Source organism: Globicephala melas, chromosome 12, assembly GCF_963455315.2.
Source record: "Globicephala melas chromosome 12, mGloMel1.2, whole genome shotgun sequence".
NCBI classification, from domain to species: domain Eukaryota; kingdom Metazoa; phylum Chordata; class Mammalia; order Artiodactyla; family Delphinidae; genus Globicephala; species Globicephala melas.
The window spans coordinates 86,007,288-86,031,106 of record NC_083325.1 but is presented as its reverse complement, the minus strand read 5'-3'; positions in this window follow the sequence as shown (position 1 = coordinate 86,031,106).

Sequence of the window (23,819 nt, the reverse complement as noted above, 5' to 3'; positions counted from 1 at the left end):
TAATTATGAGTTTTTTAATGTTTTTAACTCTAATCCATCAGCAGATGAATCCTTCTAGCCTTCTTTCCTTGCTTATCTATAACTTCCTACTCAAACAGTGATTAACTGGACTCTGATAATTTGCTGTTTACTTAATTTATTTAATTGTTCAACTCCAGTATACATATATAGTGGTAATAGAATTGTTAACATGTACCATCATGAGAAACAACTTTATCAAGTAGATTACAAACCTTATATTAGTTTCTTTCATTTTTAGTCTTAAAAACTCCACTCATTTCCAAAATGATGTTTATTAATTTTTAAAAAGAATAATTACACCATAAAATATTTTATTCATACAAGTATCAAATATAGGCATATATAAATATCTCTTTTGTTTTTTAAACAATTTTTAAGTAAACATTTGTGACTGGTTCACTTACCAATCTAAATAGTCAAGCAACACCATCACTCATGGTTAATCGTCATGAGTAGTATTGTATAATATGACAGTAGAAAATGAAAGTCACAGAGTTAAGCCGAGCTAATAGAAGATGCATGGACATTGGAGTCAGCTTTATTATTTTCTAGGAATATGACTTTGGGTGCATTGCTTAATCTATCTGAGCCACAATTTCCTCATCTATAAAAGAGGGTTTGAGAAGATTAAATAAATACCCATGTAACATCCTTAGCATAGAAACTAATTTGAAGTAGACATTCAATAAATGTTATTTTTAACTTCGTTTTTAATTATTTCTTTTGCTGTCTCTAGTTCTTTAATTGAGATCAACTTATTCCATGACAAAGTGCTCAACCAATGATTTTCGGGTTGTAGTGACATCCTTCTCTGAATAACCTTGGATCAGGTTCTTTCATTAGAACCCTCCCAAAGTGCTAGCAACTTATTTTCCACAAAAGAAAGTTTTGATTTTCATCTGGCACAGGAATCCAACCTGAAATCCTCAGAGCACACATGAGGGAGATTGCCTACAGAGAGCTCATGCTTTAAATCAGTGTACTGCAAACTAACACCCCATTTAGCAAAAGGAGCAGAAAAGCTGCTCGACCTGCAGAGCCAGTGGCTGCCTGCATAGAAACTGCCTAGCTGGAGCCGTCCCAGGTAAATACCTTGAGTTAAACAGACATCACAAATATCAACTCCCTATATTTCCGCCAATAGAGTTTCTTATCAAAGTCATCCACCACTCAAAGACTTAATTTATTTTTCTAACTTAGTAAAACAATGGCTCTTTTATACAGTATCTGAATAATGTAAACCTAATAAAGGCAAGGGAAATCCTATCATCAAATGTGACAGAGAACACGGGCTTTAAGTGTTTGAGTAGAAATGATCTCTTTCACATCAGAGGACGGTAGATAGAAAGATGAATGTCAGTACTGCACCTGGAATAGAGTTTAGTAATCCTAGCCTCTAGCATGGAGGGAATAGCATGAAAAAAAAAAAAAAAAAGATTTCTCAGTCATTGCTGTACTAGAATTCCTAACAACCTTAGGAGATTGTTCACTCAATAGACACTATGGGTGCAAGAGCTCCATTCTTGTCTGAGCACCCAAACAGGAGACCCAAGCCCGATTTTCTTGATATATGGAAGCCAACTTTCCAACAATGTCTGGTATTGTCTTTTTAACATGTGATATCCCTCTCTTGGGTATGAACAGGCCAAACGTGATACATGTTTTATGTCTAATGGGACCAGGCTTCCGATGACACTTATAGCCCTATGAATATCAGGCCCGCAGGATGTGATTTTATAAAAGATACACACATCAGAAGAAGTGAGTGCAGCCAGTGCTCGGGTCATTTTTGGGGAAGGCAGCTTGGACCTGTAGAAAGTTCTCGCATGTGCAATCTCCCTCCCTGGTTCTCTCTCATGGCTGGTTGTCACTGCCCCACAGCTCGGTCTTGAACCCTGAATTCTGGACAGTCCTCAGGTTGTGATCACCTACTCAACATTCATCTTACTGCTCTGACTTGCTTTCCTTACATGCTCTGTCCTCTGGCATTATTCTAGCAACTCTCTATAGGCCATCAAGTTCCTTCTCTTTATGGGATCCAGAGATGTTTGAGTTTTGTCTTCTTTTGTGGGTGGTATGTCCTTCCCCAGACTCATGCTGCTTGTTCTGGTCTGATTTACAGCCTTTTTTCAGTGACCTGTAATCTTGCAAGGCTTAAACAGGACCAGTGTAAATTTTATAACTTCACTGATCAGAAATGTTAACAGTATCCTATTAAACTACTAAAACATTGCAAAGAGGGAAATCTTACCATTCTTATTCTGTGGCTGTAAAAAGGGTTTGGGGCCATCAGACAGTTGAATGACTTGCCCAAGGTCACAGAGCTAAGAAGTGACAGGATCCAACCAGGTCTCTCAACCACAAGTTCCTCCCCATTTCAACAAAACTCTGCATTTTCACCAAAAGCCACTCTAAAAGTGGAAAAAATCCCCTATTCTAAGATGTTATGAATTCTTTACTGATCTGTTTTTTTGTTTTTAACCTGAAGGTTAACCTATAACCACCTGGTTATGGATAATTGCATTTTATTCTTTTAAAATAAATAAACGTAATCGACTGATGATAACAGATACCTAAAGACCTTATAAGAAATGTCTACATAAGTTGTCTCAGTTTCTGTTGGGAATATTAATTTTTCATTTAATATAGTATAAATAAGAGCTGCCATTTAAGAAGCATCCACTGTATGCATGCCCTGTGTTGGCATTTTACAGATTTTTTCTCAAACTTAGAACAACTTGATGTCGTAGGGACTGTGATCTCCTGGAGAGGAAACTGAAGGTCAGAGGAGGTAGAGACTATTTTCAAAGTCATGCAGTGGCAGAGCCAAAAACTGAACTAAGATCTGACTCTCTCCCAAATTCATGTTCCTAAGATACCATCCAGTCTTATTAGCACTCAGCATGAATGACGTAATTTTAATAATTTAAAAGCATCTCCCGTGGACTTCATAACAGAGAAAACTCAACAGTGGTCATCTTAATCAGTTAATGGTAGGTAAGCTGATTCTCTAAGAAGTCAGAGGCATTACATTTAGTTTTGAACATTTTTTTGGAACAGCCCACAGGTAAAACCAAAACAAAACAACAAAAAAACCCTCCTCTATCTGTATCTTCATCTTGAAGTCTCACTCTTCTTTGACGTGTCCTCCTTAATTAACTTGCTACTGAAGCTTTTCTTATACCTTCTGAGACCCACATCAGAAAACCCCTCACTGCAGTAATGCATTGCACTCACGCGTCATCAGCTGGGCGACAGCTCAGTGCTGCTGCCACCGTAAATAAAGCTATTAATTTTGTTACTGTCAGGAGTTCACATGGAGGCATGCCTACTTACAGGAAATACTTCCAGCATTAAAGCCATCATTTCTAATAGAGTTCCGAAACCAAGCTCCCTCTCCTCTTAGGAAGGAGGATCTTTAAGGCACAGAATCTCTGAAAAGAATTCAGAATGTGGAGATGCAAATGACTAGGATGACAGGTCCTGCCCAAATTTGCAGTAGAGGTGACCAGCTTGTTTTATAGGAGGAGCTTTCAAGGAAGTGCACCAAAGGTCGTCAAGCCTGAGGGATGGCCAAGGTGAAGCCATGAGCCCTTTCTGGTCCCAGCATCTCAGAGGGTCATGTGGCACACAGAGCATCAGCACTCCAGAGGCCAGGTTCTGCTGAGGGGCTCATTGCTCTCTCAGCCTGAAGTAGTTCAAATCTCAGGCCAATGCTATTTCCATTCCCAATTCTCTAAAAGGTTTTTTTTGCTACCCCGTTGATTCTCCTAGCGCTTCCTACACATCGCCCCTGGATCACTCAGCACATTTCGGTGAGATGAATGGATTGCATGTCTCCAGCCCTCACCAGACAGAAAGACAGGAATGTGTTGTCTATACTTTTGCCTTCCTGGAGCTCAGCACAGTGCCTGACACCATGTACAAGATCAGTAAATGGTGTTGAATAAATTATTTTTCTCCACTGAGAAATAAATCAATAGGAAAGGTATTAAGTACCTGTAGAACTACAGCCAGACCCACCAAACATTAAAGTGTGAAGCAGAAATACTGATTGGTAAGATTCTGTAAGAGGACAAAATTACAGGGCTGCCACTAAAGGTCTAATCATCTAATGTGTGCAGCCGTTGATCAAGGCTATCAAGACAGAGCAGGATGCTTACTGGGGTCACTTTCTCCACTTGCAATAAAGCTTCGCATTCTGGACTCATGTGTATCCATTTCTATTCCATATACTCAGTAAGCTACTATTAATAATCATTGAAAGTGAACTTATGATGATGAAAAGCAGATTGTATTCAGCACATCTTTTTCTGCCGAGTGCAAAAGCTTCATTAAAATAAAACATATGAGCAGTTTACACGAGCATATGAGCAAGTTCTACTTGCTCCCAGATATTTGTAATGATGCAGCACCTGTGGCTCCACCCACCTGGGTCCCAAATCAAGTGATTGCCCTCACCCATTACATCAATCCTCCCTGAGAGGGGGTCCTAGATTCCCAGGGAGAGACGGGGAAATTCATATTTATTTAAGCATCCTGTGTGATAGGTAATGTGCTAATACTATAAATATAGTTTATATTTAAAACACTGTACAGTACTTCAAATATAGTTTCTGATTTACAGTCACAAGAATTTTGCTATATAGTTATGATCTCTGTTTCATATGAAGCAAATGTCAAAACCAATAAACAGCTCATCCATGCTATTATGTTTTCAAGGATTTTAACAAAAGCCTGACTGACTTCAAAATCCATGTGGTAGAAAGTACCACAGCAACTGCCTTCCAAATTGTGTAATGGGGAGGATTTTGTTCCAGAGGGAAGTCATGACTTGTTCAGTGTTGTTTATTTTTACCCATTGGTGAGTATGGGTCAAACATCTACCATGTGCCAGCCACTATTTTAGGTGCTGAGAATCCCACAGTAAAAATAATAGATAATGTTCTTGCATTCAGAGTGCAAAGAGCTGAGTAGCAGTCTTAATTGTCTTCGCTCCTATCCACCGCATATAATAATTACACAGTTATATGCATTACTACATCCCCAGATGCTTTGGAATCATTCAGCTAAAAAAACCTGCAATCCTGCCCCCTGCACATACACAAGCTCCTGTGCAGCCAATCTTGGAGTAACCTGTCAGTCATGTTCTTTCTCTGATGAAAACCTCCAGTGTTGATTATAAGAAGTTTGCTTTATTAACAAGCATCCATCCTTTGGAAATATCATGACCATATAGAAATAGATAACATAAAAAACAATTCAATTTTTTCAATAAAATGGTTTCTAAATTTAATTTTCAAAATGGTAAACATGGTACTCTCTAAAAATGGTAACAAAAGCAAAGACAAGAGAGAGTGACACAGATTCCATCTAATGAAGCTAAGAGAGGTGTAAATCCACATGGACACATTTATTGAGGATCCCCGTGGCCCCTGATTTCAGGTCAAGAAGGCCACAAAAAGATTGTGGTACCCAGGCTGGAAGCCAGCTCTTCCCTGGGACCTACTTTGGCACCAAGGAGAGTCAAGGAAGGGGGAGCTCAACCAAGGACCACGCAGATGCCGTGATGCACAGTGAGTCAGAGACTGGGTGGTCAAGAACCCCCTGAGCTTCAATTTCTGTCTGATGTGAAAAACTAGAAGCTAATGAACTTGTTCATACAATCAAGTCTGTGTCATAGGTACACACAAATACCAGCTTTCACCTGGTTAAAAGACTTTTGCCACATGTTAGATTTTGTTTAAAAAATGCACATCATTTTATTTCAACTTTAAAATACCTATATATAATTTTTAAATATTGTCTTCTTTTCCCAATCAAACATAAATAAATATAAATCTTATTTAGTGTACTTGTAGCCAGGGAAGTTTAAGTAAACTGGCTCTCCAGGGGAGCAGAAGAAACTTTGATTTGTAGCCTTCTCCGATTTCTGCATTGTAAATACTCCCACCAAGGCCAATTTCAAGTTACCAACAGATGAATACCCGTCTCACAAAACTCCTAAATATTTGGCTGTGTTTGACTTTGGCCCTCATGAGCAGGTGGGAGCCGACAGCAGCAGTCTACAATACCCCTTTATTGACCTAATAACAAACTTTTGTGAGGTGCCCTGAAATAATGCAGATTATCTTTTCTTTTTATACTCACAATAACTCCCTAAGGTAGTGAATCAGGATGTTGTCCTCTATTTTACAGTTGAGGAATAAACATTTTCAGAAAACCTGAAGAAGACTGCAAAAAAATAAAGATAACATGAAACATAAAAAGAATTCAATAAACGTCTGGTGATTTGAATTGTTGGTGGCCGGCATGGAGATAACACATAACACATAGGACTTGGGTGTCTGATACCTACAGATGCTCCTCAGAGAGAAGCAGTACCTGTCTGTTTCTTCCCGGAGCCTGGGCTTACCTTCCTGATGGCGCATGGAGCAGAAGACCCCACTGCATCGGAGGTACCGAAGCTTCACTCTCAGCTGGAGGCTTCAAGCTCAAGTCCAAGAACAGGGGGCTCAGTTCCAGCTAGCCGTGCCTGCCTCTCAGGATGCGCATAACCCGCCTCCAAGAGCTACGTACTGGTGATGCCTCCCCTCGCCTTAGACCATCCTTTTTATAGTTCAAGAACTTGTTCTTCAACCTGCTGCAAAGTTAGACTTTCGTGAAGTCACCCTCAGTTGTTCTTTCTCTAGGCTAAAAAATCCATTACCCGAAAGTCTCCCTGGAGTCCTATTTCCCCACCCCTTCATCATTTTGTGATTCCTATTTGAGTTCTGTTTGAGAGAAATGAGAATGAGCTTCTGGGGGAGAGTCTCGCCCCTGACCCTGAACTGGAAAGCAAAGGAAACTTTGAGTACTGAGAAAAGGATGGTCACACGGCCATTTCTTGCAGGAAAATCTCCCTCCTGGGCCTCCCTCTGGATTCCTCAGCAACCCTGAAGCCTCAGCACATAAGGGCTGCTCTGCTCTCAGAGACCCTGCCTCTCTGCCCCAAGAGAGACTTGGATATCAGAACAGAAGATCTGGAAATGATCACAGACACATCATTTTAGGCACAAGACAGGGAGCCAATGGATTTCCATATCTTAATCTCAAAGAGTCAACTGAAGAAAGAAATCAGAAGCATGATGTCCTAACACATTCATAGTCTAGCCCCAAGTGGACTCTGCAACAAAAATGAACCATAGGTCTCCCTGATGTGAGAAGAAAGAATATTCATGTTATTCTCTACATTTAATGTCTTTGCAGTAGAACATGTTAGCAGGACCCTTTCAGCCTTGCTCCCTACTATCCACATCTCCTAGAATAGGGACCAGCGTGTGATTTTCCTTCCAAGTGTATTTGTCTTTGTTGGAGGAACATCCATCACCTAATCTCCACCTCCACCCCCCTGCACGGCTTCATAAAGGTAGATATTACTGATGAGAAAATTTAGTGAAAACACTAAATTTCATAGAGTGTTTATGATAAAGATCATAAATGTGCAAGTGACAGAAACCCTCTAGAATTACTTTAATTACAGAAGATGTATTATAGGAGTGCATGGTATCTGAACCTTAAGGGTGTTCAGTGTATCCCAACTTCACATAGGATTAGACCTGGAGCAGAAGCATCTTTGCTCTTTCTCTCTGGGGCCCCAGGGAGCTGAAAGCTGTTCAAGCTCTTCAGTGCAGCAGGCATAGGAATGAGGTAGAGAAGAACTATGTTTCAGTCACATTTCTGCCAATAGCTGTGTGATCTCAGGAAAGTCACCTAACCTCTCTGAACATTATTTCCCTGTTTATAATGTGGGATATTTGATCTCTGTTCTTCCTACCACAGACCAAATAAGCTAATGTTGTGAAATATTTTTTGTAAAGAAACTTTAAAATAGTATACAACAGAAGATTAACTAATTATAGTCAAGAATTATCCCTCTTTTTAGGCTGGAAAATGCAAATCAGATAAATAATTGCCATCCATCTAAAGAATTTCATTAGATTTTCACATCAAGAGCTGCATTAAGATAACGTGGAGTGGGCTTCCCTGGTGGCGCAGTGGTTGAGAGTCCGCCTGCCGATGCAGGGGACTACGGGTTCGTGCCCCGGTCGGGGAGGATCCCACATGCCACGGAGCGGCTGGGCCCGTGAGCCATGGCCGCTGAGCCTGCACGTCCGGAGCCTGTGCTCCGCAACGGGAGAGGCCACAACAGTGAGAGGTCCGTGTACCAAAAAAAATAAAAAAAATAAAAATAAAAAAAAATAACCTGGAGTGAAATGAAACTATTTAAGGATATAAAATTTCAAGAAAACATATAAAATAAAATAAGTCTTTTCAAAATTAAAGACCCTATAGGGTTTTATGTTTTTTTTCAAATCAGAAAGAAATGAAAAGACATTTAATACCTTTACTAAATTACTTGGATTCAGTTCAAATAAGCGAGAGCAGGCTGAGGTGTCCCTGACAGGCAAATTGCTAACCTGTGGCATGCTTCTCCCTCCGACAAAAACAGAGAAGCTTTGAAAGAATGCATGTTGTCAGATGGGGTTATGTTTACTGGACATGATTCTAAATTTTAGAAATTAAAAGGCTTTAAATTTTGATCTTCACATGTCAAAAGGAGGTTAAACTATTTTGGAGCAAAACAACATGCTTTAGATATAGCCTGGGGGCCATGTATGAACATGAATTCTTGAGTATTTTGAGTTTCATACCTAATGAAAAATGAAAATGAAAAAAACAGAGAGTAATGGCTTTTCACTTTATGGGTGTTTCTTTCAATACATCTCTTCTTCGACCTGGAATTAAAAAAAAAAAGATTGATATATAAACACTGCTGTGTATCATATTAGTTTTATTGCCTGCAATGTATCTGAAAAACAGGAAAACTATAAATTAATACAAGTTCTCTCTTACTTTGGCATTGATCTATTCATTCATTCAGTTTTTCATTCACTGAACAAACATCACTTTAACAAGCTTGTTGTGTGAAGTAGTAGGGAATGTTCTAAAATTAGGGTAGATTATGAAGAAAGAATTCATGATATCTCTCTTTCAGTCTTTATAGTCTAGTAAGGTAAATAAAGGTAGGTCAATAGATTTGAAAAATTTATTAATGATTGACTGATAAAGATATAAATCACTAAATTTCAAGTAGAATGTAAAAAGAGATCAGAAAAAAATTGAAAATAAAATATAAAGCATAGAGCTTGGAAGTTTGGCTCATGGGGATTAGTGTTTCAAATGGTGCGATTTTTTTTTTAGAGAAGTTAACTTCTTGACTAAGTAAAAATGTATTTGTAATTGTTTGCTTAGTTCAGTTATGAAGCAGTACCGAAAGGTCTCCTTTTCTGCTGAAACATAGGACTGTGTGAATTACTTAAAATGGGAAGAAGGAGAAACTATTGGAAATGACTTTTGGGCACACCATCTATAACAAAAGCTCATTTTTCCTTTCTTTGCAATTTGTTGGAATATCTGCAAAGTATAAACATGTTTTTTGTACCTGAATCACACATTTTGAAAGAAGACTTAATGAGCAAGGTCCATGTATTCATTCACTACTTAGACAAATATTAAATACCAACTTTGTAAGAGAAGCCCCTGAGCTGGAGGAACTTATGGCTGGTGAAAAACGCTGACATACATACATGCATCTAATAACAAAAGCACTTCAATCTACATGATCTCATTTGTTCTGCAACAGCCTTGTGATTATTAAAATCCCATTTTGTACTTTAGAAAAATGAGATTTGGAGCAGTTAGGCAATTGTTAAAGATCGCTCAGCTTGACACTGAGAGACCCCAAAATTAAATGGAGTTCTTCCCGTTAGATACACAAGTTTTATTACATTAAAAGATAACCAGATATAATTTCTAGACTACATAGATTTTATTTGGAGATGGAATAAAAGATGAACCATCAAAGCATCCCTTGAAGATGTTTGCCCTTCTTGAAGTATCCTCTGCCTTGGTGACCAGGACTCATTAGTTTCTCCTTCTCTGGCCCTTAGTGTCCGCATTCTCATGACGTGGATGTTCCACATGGCCAGGGCCTGAGACTTTTCTTTCCATTCTGTACCCCAGGCAATCTCACCCCTGCCCACGCCTATAATCAGTGTCTGTACAGAGTTATCTCACAAACTACATCTCTTGGTCAGGCCTCTCCACTGAGATGCTCAGCATCTATTCTTAGGATTTCAAAAGCAGCTCCAGAAAAGTGACCCCTTGATCTTTCCTTCTGAGATTTGTTCTGTTCTGCTTTTCCTTCTCTGGGTGAAAGACAGCACCAATCGCTCAGTCGTAGAAGCCAGGAACCCTTCAGATCACTCTTAACCCCGGGGTCCCCCTCCTAGACCTCCCAGTGAAAACTCCTGATACAAAACCCCTTACCTACTATGGGCCAGAGGACAATTCTTGGACATTTAATTTGCCTCATCTTATTTAATCTTCATGTTGTAGAATCCCCACATTTTTCTCAATATAAAGAGAATGTATCATTTATATGTAGTTTACTTTCTATTTAGTAATAACAATAATAATAATAACATATTTCTTGGTGCCTGGCTCTAATTTCTTGACCTTCCTCACAGCCTGCTTAGGAGGGACGTCTACCAAAAGTGAGTATTAGTCCAATTCATTAAACTTAGTATGACCATCACTGGTGTGCACTGCAGGTGGCCTGTCTGGCCTTTTGGCTTTTAAGGATTCACTGCTGGAGCACGTGTACCTGGCATTTTTCCTCCAGTTTTGACATCTCAAGCTATTTAGCCTCTTCATCTTGACCCCAGGCTCTGATGCTTTGCAAGTGCCCTGGGAGGCCTGTGTCCCCTCACCTGGGAGTACAGGAAGGTCCATCACACGCGGACCACAAAAAGCAGGAAGAACGGCCTCCGCCTCACATCTCCAGATGCTGCTGCAGGTGCTGGGCCATTCACCATGCAGGTGGTGAGTGGCCATATGAAGAGTTTTCCTAGACTCTTTTGAGCTGTCCCTCAGCACACCTGGCATTACTCCATGGTCCCTCCCATTCTCAAGTTCCTCTGTGCCCATCTGCACGTTGCTCAGGCCGCCTTCCCCCATCGTGCCGGGCTATAGGAGAAACACGGAGTCTTCTCTCTTCCCCTGCATCCTTTCTCCACCCATCAAACCACACTGGAAGAAGTGGTACCTGGGACTGTGAATTCTCCCTGACAACTGCTTGTCCTCCACTAAACCTCGTGGCCAAGAGATAGAAATATCAGAGGCAGAAATAAGGGAATGTGCCACACTATGTATAAACTTCTACCATCTGGCTTTTTCACATTTGATTCTTGACATAGTAAAGAAAACATTTTTAAAGGATCTCTTACTCTCTCTTTCTCTTCTTTTTAGAGCTTGCTTCAAGCTCTAAAAACACTATTTTTGTCAGTCGATGCTGAGAAGTATCTCATACTAGCTGGTGGCTGCCCTTTCTTGAAACTGAAACCCACAAATGCAGTGGGTTAGATAAAACCTCTGCATAAGAAAACATATCTGAAATAAACATTAGCCTAATGCAGTCACAATACTTCAAGACAAATTTTGTCATGCTGGTTCGCACATGAAGTTCAGAGAGAAAAACAGACATTGTCAAAGTCCAACAGCTAATAGACCTAACTCCTTTTAAGAAGTTTGCCTGCAAATCTCTGTGGCCTTGGGAGTGACCACCACCTCCTGGGCACACATGTCACAGCTGTGTATAGACAGGGTGGCTGAATTGTGGGAATAACCTTGTGACCCTTTATTCACCTTTCCCAATATCTTCTCCTTCTCCCAAGACAGTGTGTGGCAGCAGGATTGATGTTGAGTGTAAATTTTGGTCAGGGATGGAGACTGTTCAGAGAACTCGCAGTGACAGGAGGTAGGTCACAGGAGGTTCACTGAACAGAGCTTCCTAGAAAATCTGTTCAACTTGACCCAAGCATCACCTGGGAGAGTCACTGGGGGATGGAGAAGGGCACAGGTCTGCATGCTCCCTGCATCCCCAGGGTCTAGTTCGACGACAGAATTCAAGCTCTCCTACTCAGATACGGGTCTACTGGTGGATGTGCTGAAAATCCTCTCATCAGTACAGTGGGTGACAATGAGATGTAACAAATAACTCAGACCTATAAGGCTGTCCACCGGGAGATAAACTGTAAATCAACACATAATGGATCAAGCAGGGCCATGCAAAGTCACCTAGAGATAAAGGTCAAAACTTATTTGCAACAAGACTGAAGTATTTGCTTATATAAAGGAGATCTACGGCATCTATGGTTACTATGAAAGGAGCTGGGTCTAATAAGAAGCTTAGAAAATACGGTCAAATTCAGCAGCCATGGCTCACGGGCCCAGCCGCTCCGCGGCATGTGGGATCTTCCCGGACTGGGGCACGAACCCGTGTCCCCTGCATCAGCAGGTGGACTCTCTACCACTGCACCACCAGGGAAGCCCCTGGCTGACTTCTTATAATTGGCCCCTGAACCTGGAGCTCTAGTCTCTGAGACAAAATGACTCTATCCTGCAGAGACACATGATATAATATCAGGTTCTTAGGGACTGAGCTACAAAACGTTTGGACTGTTCATCTAAGCCCCTTGGTCCTAATTATTATCTGTCTTCCCTTGTCAGTGGACCTACCCAAAGAGGACCAGCTGAGACAGCTGATGCAAATATTCTGATTTCTAGAATAATTATGTTTTAGGGATGGCAGTAATCAGATTAAGTAAGCCATAGAGTGTTGAGTGCTTATGTGTGCAAAGAGGAATGCTGGGTTCTGTGAAGTTTGGGGTGTAGCCAGACTGGTGCAATGCAAACACCATGGAAAGAAGAAAGTTGGGTTGTTTTGGAGAGAACACTGCTATGGTCATTTCTCAGAGTCGTGAGGCTGTTTCTGCCGGTTCCTTCTCTCAGTCTAAGGGCCCTGGTCTTCACCCCTTTGTTGCCACTTGCCAGTTTTCCTTAAGTTTTGGATCCTTCCCTGAAGGACACTTCAGACCTAGTGGAACCCCTTAACTGTCCCACTCTCTTTGGGAGTGGTTGAGATTGGCCAGGTCTGGATTCCAAACTTCTCTCCAGTGCAGAGCCCCAGGCACAACTGGTTAAAAAAATAATCTAAAAAAAGAAGGGTGATAATTAATAAATATGATTTCCCAAGAGTCAGAAAACAGTCTCCATCTCCTCTGAAGCATGAACACAGTGAAGCCCAGCCCATGCACAATTAGATGCCAAAGTTATTGTCAGATTCTTTGAAGAAAATAGCAGGGCATTTTTTGAGATTTGTGGGGAGGATATGATAGACTTACAAGGACTGAATATGTTCAGGGCGGAAAATAAGGTTTTCAACAGACTCTTTGCTACCTTAGAATTAGACAGCCATGTTAATGGTTGTCCCACTGCTTAGACTTGTCATACATTTATTATGAGATCTTTTCATTTCAAATCTCTCTACATATGATTATTATTTTGTCAAAAGAACTATTGATTATTTTAAATAATGCAGTATCATTACCCTGTGAAAAAATCTCAATACAAAAGGAGCTTTCTGAAAAGCAGCCTAAATACCTTATCTCTGCCATTAATCCAAGGAAGCATGATTTTGATTTTCAGTTCTTTGAAATTCCTCCCTACTGTTGCCTGTCATCAAGAGGCCCATCTTTTTCTGACCCCATGGTACTAGAGAACTATGCCACCCAGGCATATTCTTTCTGAGGAGGGGAGAGCATGAGCTTGTGCATTTTCTGGGGATTTATCTGATGTCCAAGAAAATAGAAGGTAACCCTTACACCCTGTCCTTGTCTTCTGCCAATGTGTCACAAGAGTCTCTGATTTTGCTTTCACACAAATAAGAAACAAGCCCATTTCAAGAATTAGTTTAGCCTAAAGAGTGATGAAGTAAAATACAAATTAAGAGCAAAAGAAAAGCATGCCGAATTTTATACCTGTTACTGTGTTGAGTCATTTTAGAATAACGTGCCCAGGGCTTAGCTATTGTGCTGGAATGGACACACCTGTCCACGGCCATGGCCTTGACATTGGGCACAATTAGGGAAGTAGCAAGGTAACAAAAACAAAACACACACATTGGAAGATGCTCACAGAGTGATTATAAACAATATATTTTTAAAATCTTTATTGAAATATAGTTGATTTATAATGTGTTAGTTTCAGGTGTACAGCAAAGTGACTCAGTTATACACATATATATAAATATATATACATATTTTATATTCTCTTCCATTAGAGGTTATTACAAGATATTGAATACAGTCCCCTGTGCTATACAGTAGGTCCTTGCTGGTTATCTACTTTATATATAGTAATATGTATATTTTAATCCTGAACTCCTAATTTTTCCCCTCTCCTTTTCCCTTTGGTAACCATACTTTTTTCTTCTATATCTGTGAGTCCGTTTCTTTGTATATTAGTTCATATGTATAATTTTTTTACATCCCACATATAATTGATATCATATGATACTTGTCTTTCTATGTCCGGCTTACTTCACTTAGTATGATAATTTCTAGGTCCATCCATCCATGTTGCTGCAAATGGCACTATTTCATTCTTTTCTGGCTGAGTAGTATTCCATTGTGTATATGTACCACATCTTCTTTATTCAATCATCTGTTGATGGACACTTAAGTTGCTTTCAACAATACTTTCTAATGGAAATTGCTTTGAGGCGCAAACACAAGAGAGCAACTAAATATATCCCATCCAATAACATTTTGGTGAGAAAAAAAGCATCATTATAAATTATACACACATTCATTGTAAGTAAGAATGGATGAGAGAAAAGGGAAGACCATCAGTGAAAAACACCTATTATTGATAATTTATGTCCGTTGACATGATTTATTATAATTTTATAGATTAAAAAAAAAAGTGCTTAAGAAGCTAGCAATAGGTTCCATAATTAGAGGTTGAGTGGAGATTTCATGCCAGGCTAGAGTGTCTCTAGAACCAGGTTCATCTGCTATTCTTCAGAGCTCTTTTTCAATTTTTCAGCAGATATTACATTATGTTGGTACATATGTGGTTGATATTTTAAAAAAGTCCCTTATATATTACTTTTCTATTACAGGAAAAGCAAGAAAGCAAAAGAGAGAGAAAGTGTGAGTGAATGGCAGTTGAAAGAAATGTTTGTCCCCTTGTGTGGTAATAACTTCGTTAGGATCGTCAATGATCTCTCCAGGAAGGACAGCTTGTCCATAAGGAAAGTGCTTATGAACATGGGGCTACGGACAGAACAGAGTGAAAACGTCCATGTGTTCATACGCTGCTTCTTTTTTCTGACAGTATCATGACTGTTATCTCAGTTTATTTTTAAAACAGGAGACATTTTTCAAAGCTGGAGGGGATTATAAGGAGATTGTCCAAAGACTTCTAGTTTATTGATAGGAAAAAACAGAGAAAAGTTGGAAAGTGACTACTCAAGTCCGGTAACCAATGCCAGAGTTCAAGTTGCTTCGCCCCAGCCTGTGCCTGTCTTACTGGAGCACACAGCCTGCCTTTCTCAGGCCTGTGCACAGTTCACTGCTTCTAGGAAGGTCTGACTCGCTCTTCTGCATTTCTATTTGAGCCCATCTCCCAAGAGGGGGTCACAGTGAAAGAAGGTCTGTCCCCGGCCAGCTGGTCTACCCTCCCTCTGCTGTTGTTCAGCAAGCTAACAGCTGAGGGGCCATCTCCCTGAGGGAAGGAAGGCTGCAATCTCATCTCCCCTTTCTCCTGAGGCCACAGGCAGAAGGGGAGGCGGGAACATGGCTTATTAGTAGCAGCTGCCCCATATATCAGGCTCTTATTTTCCAGAACTCACTGAGTGCTGCCTAGCGATATTTATATCTCCTGGACACACTGAAATACTTAAGCAATGGGCTTTAGCCATACAAATTATCTGCACATTGAAAGTGTCTTTGTTTCCAGTAGTTACAGAACTGAATTACTACATTTCTTTAAAATGCCATGTTAGCTATTTTGAGGATAGTCCCTAGAAATGTATTATGGATGCAAAGTTAAAGAGGTAAGAAACACATTATGAATCCAGAATCCTAACTGTACCATCATCACCACATGTTCCCTCCCATCCACTCCCAGTGGCTCTCCATGACCAAAGAACACAATAAAAGAAAATCTGTCTGATGGTAGGTCCTCTACAAATATTCTTTGAGTGTACCTTCTAAATAAAGGAGAAGCAGTGATATTTGATTATATATCAAATTGTATATTCCAGACACTTTGTACATTTAATTCTATTAAAACAACATTTTTCATACAAAAAAGAAAAGTATATCATTCAATGCCTGCTTATATTGCTTATTTTCCAGGCGCTCTACAAATTTACTTGCATTCTCTCATCTTTTCACTTGCTCTACCTTCTGCTTGAAATGCTGATCCACAGTGTATTGCTCAGGCTCATGCGTTCATGCTGTTTAGGTCTCTGCTCCAACACTGTCCCAGGATTCACACCTGGAAGACCTTTCACAGCCAGTCTAATGAACATCTCCATCCTGCACCCACTGCCCCTGCCTCTGGATTACTCCTTGTTCCCTTGCTCTGCATGTCTTTTCTTCACAGCTTTCATTACTATTTGGCACACACACACACACACACACACACACACACACGTATATATTCTTCCTTGTTTTTCCCCCACTAAAATGTGAGTTCTATCAGGACAGGCATTAATTGTATTTATTTGTGTTTTGTTTACCTCTGTATCTCTAGCTCTTATAATAAATGCTGGCACAGAGCTGAAACATTGTATAAGGAGAAATCATAATCTTGTATCTACTTTACAGAGGAGGACACTTAGGCTCAGTGACACTAATCAGGTTGCCCCGTATGATTTCTTCAAGACCCAGGGATCAGGCCCTTTGACTCCTCACAACCTTGACAGTCGAGCTACTCTTTAAAACATTCACATTCTAATCCCTACTCAGTTTATACTTCCATGGAACATGGTCTCTTTTCTCATTACATGAATATTTATTAGATAATGTGATGTGATAAGTACTGCTGTACTCCACGAGGACACAAAATTAGAAAGGGTCTCTGCCCTCAAAAATGTTTAATTGAACAGCAGAACACACATATACAGAAAGAAGTAACTGAAGTACAATGAGGAAACAAGATCCAGTCCAACTAGAAAACAGCATTGCCAACAAAGGGAGGCGTGAAAGAGCAGAAGAAGAGATTTTTAAGCAATGATGTTAGACAAAGCATGTAATTCTAGCATATAGAAAACTCCCAAATATAACCGTATTGTTAAGTAGCTCTTTATGGTAAAATATAGAACAATGTGTAGGAAGTTAGTAAATTAAGGCTGAACACACCGACAAGGACTAGATCCTAAAATGACCTTCTATAGTCATTAAATTACAAGTTAATTCTGAGAGATTCAGGCAACATATACTGAAAACACATAAATACGAAAAATAATATCAGGTTTTACAATTGACGAGAATATTTTCTTATGAAAAGTGGTTCTTGTAAAGCAAGAACATGGTTATAAATTGATATATGGAGGGGAATTCCCTGGTGGTCCAGTGGTTAGGACTACACGCTTCCACTGTAGGGGGCATGGGTTCAATCCCTGGTCAGGGAACTAAGATCCCACAAGCCACGTGGTGCAGCCAAAAACAAACAAACAAACAAATACATAAATAAATTGACATGTGGAAACAGTATTATATAATTAGCTGTGCAAGGCACTCAGGGTATCTGATGAAAAAACAAGTTTCCTCTTCTTTCAGAGCTCGTAAGTTACCAGGGAGACAGTCCAACAAAATGTGAAAATAACCTCATTGGGGAGATATAAAAGGTGTCATAGTAAAACAAAAGAAGAAGCACTTAAATCTTTCTGGGTGACTTTCTGGGAAAGCTTCATAGGTGAGTGTGGAAAACACAATCATGGCCCCCAGTATGTCAACATCCTAATAACTGGAACCTGAGAAAGGGAATTAAGATTGATCATTAGCTGACCTAAAACTAGATTGTCCTGGATTACTCAGGTGGGCCCAACATACTGAGAAGTGTCCTTAGAAGTGGAAGGGTCAGGGTCAAAGAAAGAGATGTGAAGGCCAGGGCAAGGTCAGAGAGGTGCAATGTGAGAAGGATACAACCTACTGATGGTGACCTTGAAAGGGAGGAAGGGACCAGGAACCAAGGAGGTCCGCAGTCTCTGGAAGCAGAGACACAAGGACACACATTCTCCCCTGGAGCCTCCAGAAAGAACCTGGTGCTGCTGACACACTGATTTTAGCCCAGTGAAGCCCATTTTGGAGTTCTGACCTCTAGAACTGCAAGGTAATACATTTTTATGGTTTATGCCACTAGGTTATCATAAATGGTTACAGCACCAACGGGAAACTAATACAATGAGGTTGAGCCAATTCTTGAAAGAATGGCAAGAATTCTGGGTTAGGGATTTTCTTAACTGTTTAGTCAAATTCGAAGAATAAATTTGAGATATAAGGTTTTAGATTTGCCAAATCCCTAATTTTCATCATGCTGAACAAATTCTAAAAGATCCCTTTGCCAATATAGCAAAATGTGTAGAAAAAAACCCACTACTTTCAGGTTTAATTTTAAAATAATATCAAACAAATAAAATTTGCAAGAAGTTGCAGATTCATGAATTTTTAATATTTTGATTGATGGTTTGCGTCACTCGTTTCTTTTTCTCTCAAATTGTTAGAGACTAGGTTGAATACATCATGCACCTTCACCACGAATTTAACTTTTGCCTGTGTTCAGTATTGCAATCTCCACTTTCTTCTTGCCTCATTTTGGTATATTTTTGTCCAAAATTTTATTATAAGCCTTTAAATTCACTACATTTTATGTGTCTTTTGCAAATATGCAACAATGCAGTAGAGTGTTGCTTTGTGTTTTTGTTTTTTTAGGCTTCCAAGAAGTGAATGGTATTTATTGCAAAACTTTAAAATAATAAAATTATTATGATTAAATTGAACATTGAAGCATTTTCAGAATTTTTTGATTTAATGTTTAAATATGTTTCTTCTATTAGGTGAGTTAAGTTTATTCACTTTTATTAATATGACTGGTAAGTTTGCTCTCTACTTTGTCACATTATTTTATAAAAACTGTGTATACTATGGTATATTTATTGTACTTCTCTAGTTTGTGTGTTTCCTTTGGTATTTAAAAAATATTTTTGTATTTCTGTCTTAGTAGTTATCTTTGCACTCATAAATTTGAAAGTACCTTTAATCACCTTTTTTCTTATATAACAATTTTCTCACTTGGTCCATATTAAACGCTGTCCTTTGACTTGTCAAGTATTCACCATCAGTGCTATTCTACATTTGCTACATTCCATTTCCTCCTATCTTTTTAGTTGCATCATTTCTACTTTGTTGAGATATACAACTTTTATGTGCTGTTCTTCTAGCTATGGCTTCATAAGGTTACTATTAGCTCTAAAATTATCTGTGTATGTTGTCATCATGAACAATTTTACTGATTTTTCCAAATTGTTGCTTGGTTTAATAAAGCTCTTCCTTCAGTAGATTCTTAAGAAAGCTCATGTGTTTACAATTTCCTTGAGTTGTTGTTTTATCAGAACTCTTTACCTATAACCTTGATACTTCAAGTACAGCTTGGTTGGTATTTTATGTTTTAAGTTTCTCAAAATTATGCTCCATTATTACCTTTCTATATTGCCTTTGAGAATTCTCATACCTGTCTAACTTCTTAACCTTGTAAATTATTTTTTTCCCTTTGGACTGGGGTTCTGAGAGTTGAAACGATGGAGAGAGGCTTCACGAGAAAACACACCTGTCAGTACCTTGATCTTGGATTTCCAGTCTCCAAAACTATGAGAAAAATAAAAATCCACCCAGTCTATGTATTTTGTTATGGCAGTCCTAGCAAACTAATATGGGGGTGGTAAACTGGGGAGTGCATCTGTGCATTTCTACATCACAGCATGATCTGGTGACCTGTAAACAAAAGGAAAATTTACCTACCTCCCTCATCATTCACCGACCCGTAACCACTATCGATGGTGGAGCTGCTGCAGGACAACCACAGTGACCCCTCTCCATTTACAAAGTGGAAAAATGGGAAACATAGCAGCCATGGTCTCTAGAAATTCATCACCCTCCTGGGGAGGCATTGTGAAGAAACCCTCATTCTAGCAGTAGGGGAAATTTCTCAGTAGGTCCTCAATCTACTTTCTTGCAGTGAGTTCCTAGTCCATTTTTCCCTGTGCTCATATATGCACCTTCTAGGAGGTTATCTTCCACGGCCATATCCAAGGTGAGCAGAGAGGCACATGGCCTTATGTCTGCACAGCCTTCACAGGCATCTTCATGCTGGTGGCATTTGGGAGGGTCAAAGAGTGATCTTACAGTCAATAAATGATCTTTAAGCTAGGATAATGGTTTGTTTGGGAACACAGTTTTCTCAGAAATGGTGGACTTCTGGTCTACCTGGCTCTAGCTAGTCCCATGTGTCAGTATTCAGACTCACAGATCATGATAGGATTCCCGAACCTGCTTTAGCTTTTCCTCTTTTTCCCTGAGTCCCTTTCTTCCACACTGATGACAGCTGCCTTGAGACTCTTGGAAAAATCATCTTGGACAGGAAGACAATTTTCTTAACCTAACCGCTTCTTATTTATTGAGTCTCTCTGCTGAACTAAGATTTTTAAGTTTTGGAATTTTTTTTTTTACTTTTATTATGCAAGACCATTTCGAATTGTTGCCCTTCCTTTATAGAGTCCAGAAATTCTTGTCTTTCCTAATCCTTCAAAGCTCCATATTTTGACTGTCTAGTTGTTTCTGTTTCTTCTCTAAATAGCTGATTCTTGTCCAAAGTCTCCTATATTACAATATTTTGTTAATCTCAGCAAATAGAAGCTAATTCACAGTAACATTCTTCTCTTTCCCAGACACTCTCCTTGGAGAAGCATGAATTTGTGCTTTTCTACCACAGACACTTAAAGCCAAGACTGAAGAATCACTGTACTCAGGGCTCCTCTGCAAATGTAGACTTTTCTGTGGTTCATGCTTCAACTCATTCCAGTATCAAGGCCAGACAAGGGGAAGAATCACTAGGTGTGCCTGTCCTGCCAGAAGGGAAACGTGGCTCATATGGAGTCACATGATGGCAGAGTCCTTGTCTCTAGTGACCTCTGTGAGAGGGAATTATCAAAAGGAGTCAGGACCCTGAAGGCAGGATAAGCCCTCCAGTTCAGATGGCTATAGCATGCAAATCTCGGGCCTCACTTAATCGGCTAATCTCATTTTAATTTAAAGCACAGCAAGTTCTCTACCTTGGTGCTTATCTCATGGAAGCAAAGGAAACACTAAGGAAGGTTTGGGAGGAGAGGTGAAGAGGTTAAGTTGGGAGACCACCAGATGAGCTTCCTGCCAGGGGCTCTTCCAGCTCGTGATCCCAAAATCAGTTTGGTCCTGAATGGAGCAGAGCAGCAAAACTGGTCCTAGAATGACCCAAACTCTAGTGCAAGGACAGCTTGCTGAGCTATTTTGGAGTGAAAGGGAAAACCAGCACCTTCTTCCAGTGATATCTAAGCTAGAAATTCTTGAAGAGGCAGTTCAGGCTAGGGAGCAAATACATTGTGTTTCTGTTGTACTCCTTGAACCAAGAAGTGTTACCCTGAGTCAGGACTTATTGGGACAAATTCCAGCTCATGGAGGCCTGCTGGTGCAGGTGCAGTCACAGAGCTCATGTCCATCCCATTCAAGCGTGTTTCTTCCTCTCAAAGTCTTTTGTAGCCTGGGTAGTGGGCCAGAGACTCTTCAAAGCAGTTTACACTTGCTTCCGCTGGTCACCCCAGGGTAAAAGCAGCTTGGGACCAACTTTTAAGTTAATTTATCAGCTTCATGATTCCCTGACTACCTGCACACTATGAACTCTAACCCAAAGCTCAGTGCTTTGAAAGCTGGAATTTTGATTTCTCAGGAAATTGATTTTGCTTTTTGTTTCATTGTTCCCCAGTGCCTGGGATATGACAAACTTTCTTGTCATCGCACTGTACTCATGAGTGGATTTTTTTTTTTTTCCTAGTCCATCTCTTCCCTGGGAATAAAGTCATTCAGAAGTTCTGGAGTTCTGCGCGTCTCTGCACCACAGAGGCCAAGGATTTCAACCAACTGACTCACGGCCACACCCTTAGGCTACTCACTCCGTAGCCCTACCTTGCCTGCCGATCATTCTGTTCCCTTAGGGTTTTGGTTTTCTGCACCTCATGCATGTCTGACACATGGAAAATTGTCTTTCTTACAAGCTAAGAGTGCCGTTTAAAGAATGTCCCTTCCATCTGAGATTTCAAGGAATTTATAGTAGGAGGCTGTTCAGACTCTACTGACTTGATTTATTGGCCATATTGTCTTCTCTGAGCTCAGTTTCCTTCTTGCAAAATGGTGATGATCATATCTACTTTGCATATTTTTAAAAATAAAAATTAAGATATGTGTGTGTATTTTGATGCTAAACATTATTGGAGAAAATATACATTTGTGTATACGTGTGCACACTTAAATATACATATATATTTAAAATATGTACATGATATATATATATATATATATAGAGAGAGAGAGAGAGAGAGAGAGAGAGACAGAGAGAGAGAGAGAGAGACAGAGAGAGAGAGAGAGACAAAAGTATTTTTTCAGTGATACTGTTGAATAGCTAGTAACAGGGAACAGAATATTCAAGAACAGGGAACAAAGAGTATACCCAAAGGGTGTGGGGCATTCAAGTTTCTCATTTCAGGGCTGCCCTGTCCTCTTTCTTCACCAAGTGTTGGGCTGGGGGCCACCCGACAAGCAGAGCAAGCACAACATGAACCTTCCACAGACGCAGGCTTCCCGGGGAGACTTCCTCCAGGTCTATCAACAGGGAAGAGAAAATCACTCCAAAAACCTTCAGTGTTGAATTTAGAAAGCTTCATCCCTCCTGGAAAGGCTTTCAAACACAGACAACGGACTTGGTTTTGAGTAACAGTCTGCTGTTTCACTCTCTGAAGGCTCCGCCTAACTCAATTTTGTAGAGCATCGACTCTGATTGCTCCCATACTCAGGTGCCTGGAAGCCAGTGTTTCATGAAAGGATGCCCCTGTCAGGAGCGGGCATATCATCTGGCCCTGAGCCGTCAAAGAACAGATTGTGGAATTACCATTAGAATACAGGAGTTTGGAGCTGCAGGCAGCAAGTGCAGAGCCGGCAAGCATATGTCCCCAGCATGATATTTTAGCTTCATATGAAGCCGTAAAGTGGAAATAAGCCAGCGGTACCTCAGCAACTGCTAACTGCTCTGTCTACCCATGTTGCCACATTGTGCCATATGTCCGGGAGATTCTCAGGAAAGGGGGCATTGCTTTCCTTCAGCCAACTGACAACATTTCCCAAAAGGGTGCAGAATAATGGTGTGAGACTGGTCACAAAGGCCACACCTACTTTCATTTTCCAGCTTGCCTCATGGAGCTTTTGCAACTCTGGTAGAACATTGGAAGGTCTCTCAGCGTTGATTAATTATGGTGAAGATGCAAAAGCTTTCATAAAGTGAAACACATGATCTTAGGGCTCTGAATGTCTAACTCTAGACAGCTAATATTTGTTTCAAGTGTTGAATAGTACTTCAAAACGGAAAAAAAAAAACAATGGGTCTTTATATTATTCTTAGAGTGTTATCAATTTTCAAAAATATATTGAAATGATTCACTTTTACTAGGCTGATTAGCTTCCCAAATGTGAACCCTGAAGCATGGTGAAAGAGACAAATGCCTCCTACAACTGACCCATACTGGGAGTCATATTGTACAGCAG